The 4504-nt window shown below is 37.9% G+C and overlaps 1 pseudogene; it reads right to left on the reverse strand.

The window, feature by feature from the left end:
* Nucleotides 1-2950: 2950 nt before the first annotated feature.
* Nucleotides 2951-3497, reverse strand: LOC114225143 (adenosine 5'-monophosphoramidase HINT1 pseudogene; annotated as a pseudogene).
* Between the last annotated feature and the right edge of the window lie 1007 nt (nucleotides 3498-4504).

The raw sequence follows: 4504 nt of genomic DNA on the forward strand, positions 1-4504 counted from the left end.
GCGTCTCCCTGCCTACATTCCTTGAGATGCCTCTGCAGCTTGAGAAGTATGGCAAACTGAAATCTATCCAGAAACCTTAAATGGGCATTTTTCATGTGTAGACTGGGTGTGTTTCCTCTCTCTGGGGTGTGGTATCCTGACCAGAACTGTCTTTCTGAGAATTTCAGTCCTGTGGGGTGCAGGAAGGCAAACCCCTCTGGCCACCAGACCCACACAATCAAGAAGCATGCCTGTGTGGATTTCACTGGTCTACAGACTCTGGCAAGGCCTGGGAATGAGTGATAGGGGCAAGGCATGTCTGTGGCTGTAGTGAGGTGTGTCCATACATGCCTGCCTGGGCAAAAAATGGTCATCTCCAGCACCTCTTTCCCCAAGTAAAATCCCCTTTGGCTGATGCTTTAAGATTAGCAACTGAATCACCTTTATACATAATCTAAACACCTCTCAAACTGCTGCCTTTGAGCTAGTTCCTAGGACAAGTGAGGCTGTGTATGAGTGCCTCAAAGGAATATCTCAGATACACATCTCCCCAAGTCCTGTGGATACAAGTCCTGTTGGTTTCCCAAGCCATACATTTTTTCAGGTCTCATCTCTCTGGTGCAGGTCCCCAGGGTTGAAGTCCCTGATAATGGGGCACAAACCCCTTGCTCCTCAGAGAGAGGATCCAGAATCATGAGATCCTTCTCTATTGTGTGTCACCACACTGGGGGTGGGTTGTTGTTTTTTTTCAAGATTTTTTTTTAAAGATTTTATTTATTTTTCAACAGAGAGAGAGACAGCGAGAGAGGGAACACAAGCAGGTGGAGTGGGAGAGGGAGAAGCAGACTTCCTGCTGAGCAGGGAGCCCAATGTGGGACTCAATCTCAAGACGCTGGGATCATGACCTTAGCCGAAGGCTTAACGACTGATCCACCCAGGTGCCCAGGGGGTGGGATTTTTGACAAAATCTTGTCTCTGCCTTTCCTACCCATCTCAATGTAGCCCTTTTATCTCTTGTTGTGGAGGAAGCTGTTCAGTTAGTTTTCAGTTCCCCTTTAGTGGGAATTATTTCACATGTAGTTGTAAATTTGTTGTGACCATGGAAAGAAGTGAGTTCATGGTCTTTCTATGCTGCCATCTTGTACTATCCTCAACAAAATTTCTACTTATATTTTGATCTAATATATCTTACATCAGATTAAATCTTTTTTCCAGCAATCTCTGTAAAAATATTCAGGTACACAGAGCAAAATAAACACAAATGAACTTCCTTTGTTTAGACGAATACATAATAAAGGAACAAATGCTTCTTATATTGAATGTTAATTCCACTGTATACATATGCATATCCTGTTTCATGACATAACTGGGTGGACTCAGAGAGTGATACAATAGATTGTAATAATTTTATCTGGCTGCTTTCATTTACTGGGCCAATGTTTTTCTTTTCCCATGAGAACTCTCTATAGAAGTAGAGCACCAATGCCTGTTTCACCCTTAGGGCAAGTAGCTCATGAAATATAAGAAAGTGCTCTGTATTTTAGGAGTATGAGCATGGAAAGAAAAGACTTTGGAAAAGTAGAGGAAATTTTTAAAGCATGTAATAGCATGGAGAGGGATGTTCTCTGAGATACAGCATAACTTGGAAAAAATTGAATATACCTTTTACCAAGTGTGATATGGGGAGACTAGAAGGGGAATTGGGAAAGCAGCTCAAATAAACTTTTCCTGGGAGTGGTCTTATTAACTCCATACTAAGGCAGAACTGTTTGAAATTTTCAAATCTTGGCACCTCTAGATAAATGGATAGAAGTTCCAAACACAATTAAAATATCATTACATATTATCTTTTTAAAAACCTTTCTTTGGAATTTGAAGATATATCAGCTATGCATCACACACATTCTGACTTATCCTTCCTGAGGAAGACTATGAGTTTCCTTATTTAAAAAAATGTTTTGGATCTTATCTTCATAAAGTGATGCCAAAATGTTCTCAAAAACTGACTTCAAACTGTTCCTTCTTGATTAACCTTTAACATCTGATATTATCTGATCCATTGAAATTTTGTTTTACTAAAACAGTTGTTCTGAACCTAGGAACAATGTCCACATTTGACAAATATTCATATACTGCATTTTAGATAAAATCAGACTCATTTGGCATTTACTTATAATACATATTTGGGCCGTTAGCTGAATATTTGTTTTATTTGCCCTTAGATGATCAGATAAACTGTCATACATTTGAATATTTATTCTAATTAGCTGGTAGTTATTCTTTCTATGTTCTACTTCATGAATACAGTATAAAAGTTAAACTATGTTTTTAGGGTTAAAAGATTCAATTTTAAAATATGTATATAAATATTTTAATATATGATATATAACTATAAAGCACTTTACAAATATAAATTATTAGTATATTACTTTATACCTACCAAAAAATAGCAAAATTGTTGCATGCTTCATCTTCAATTGCTTTAATAACCTAAAGAGTTTCTAAGAAATTCAATTCATTGAATTCCCTTTGTAACAACTCTCTAAACTTTAGTGAGCATAAAGTGCAGCTGGCAGGCATGCTAAAAATGCATATCCATAGAAATTTAGATAAGTCATGTCTTCTGTAGGCATAACATATCTTTCTTTCTGAAAAATTACAACGTCGTTGATATTTAGATTTTCAATAGACCTCCAGTTAGAGAATCGCTTTTCTGTGTAGCAGGCCATACAGGAATGCTAAGTAAATTCTTTTTTTTCCAGCTTCATTAAGGTGTGATTGACAAATATTATATATATTCAAGGTGTGCAATGTGGTGTTTTGATATATGTATATATTGTGAAATGATTACCACAATCAAGCTAATCAACATATCCATCACCTTGCATAGTTACTTCCGTGTGTGTGTGTGTGTTGGGGGAGAACATGAGATCTACTCTTCTAGCAAATTTCTTTCTTTTGACTGTAAACCATGCAACATTGTCTTTTATTTTGTATGGGTTTTAAAAATTATTTCCTCAATCTCTCCATACACAGACAAAAGTAAGTATACTGTTTAACATACTGGAACTGGGAAATATTGACCATTGCCCAGAGAAGGGAAAATTATCCCTAAAACATGCTTAACCAGGAGGCCAATTCATCTGCCGACCTCCAAGAACATGGAGATGAACATGATAGACAGACTGTCCCCCATCTGAACCTTCATTCACCACCATTCGATAACCCTTCTTCAGGCCCAGATCAGCAGCACATTTCTTGCCAACAATCATTAAATGTCCAAGAAGACGTTCATCTTCTTCTGCTACAGAAATCTGAGATATAGGTTTCTTGGGTACCACCAGAAAATGAGTTGGTGCTTGAGGGAAAATGTCATGGAAAGCAAGACACTGGTCACCCTCAAAAATGATTTTGGCTGGGATTTCCTTGCGAATGATCTTCCCAAAGATCGTGTTGCCACCAGGCCGTGCGGCCTGTGCTTTGGCGATCTCATCTGCCATCTCGGCCTCCCTCCTGCGCGGCCGCCCCGGGGAGAAGCTCGAGAGGAGGGAGCTCTTCTAGCAAATTTCAAGTATACAATATATTAACTATAGTCACGATGCTATACATTACGTCTTGAGAACTTATTAATCTTAGAACTGAAAGTTTCTACCCTTGACCAACATCTCCACTTTTTATATACCCTCCAACTCCTGGTAACCAATATTCTACCCCTGTTACTATGAGTTTGACCTTTTTTTAGATTCCATATATAAATGAGATCAAACAATATTTGTCTTTCTGTGATGGGCTTATTTCACTTGTTGTAATTCCTCAAGGTTCATCTATGTTGTAGCAAATGATAGGACTACTATCTTTTTTAAGGCTGAATAATATTCTATTGTATATACAGATGTATCTATATATATATTTCACATTTTCTTTATCTAGTCATCTGTCAATGGACACTGAGGTTGTTTCCATAACTTGATTACTGTGAATAATGCTGCAATGAACATGAGACTGCAAATATCTCTTCAAGATACTGATTAATGTCCCTTGGATATATATCCAGAAGTAGGATTGATAGATCATATGGTAGTTCTATTTTTAATTTTTTGAGGAACCTCTGTACTCTTTTTCTATAATGGGTGTACTAGTTTATATTCCCACCAATAGTGTACAATGGTTCTCTTTACTGCACATCCTTGCCAACACTTATCTTTTGACTTTATTGTTTTTTAGAGAGGATGGTGGGGGAGGGACGGAGGGAGAGGGAGAGAGAAAATCTTAAGCAGGCTTCACACCCAACACAGGAACCAGCACAGAGCCCAACACCGGGCTTGATCTCATGACCCTGAGATCATGATCTGAGCCAAAATCAAGAGATGGATGCTTAACCAAATGATCTATTCAGGTGCCCCTCCTTTGACTTTTGATAATAGTCATCATAAGCAATATGAGGAGATATCTCATTGTGGTTTTGATTTGAATTTCCCTAGTGATTTGTAATGCTAATCATCTTTTCATATACCTATTGGCCATT

Source organism: Eumetopias jubatus, unplaced genomic scaffold (genome assembly GCF_037043125.1).
Source record: "Eumetopias jubatus isolate StellerSeaLion01/CBP00866 unplaced genomic scaffold, mEumJub1_p1.0 scaffold_3, whole genome shotgun sequence".
Lineage (NCBI taxonomy): Eukaryota > Metazoa > Chordata > Mammalia > Carnivora > Otariidae > Eumetopias > Eumetopias jubatus.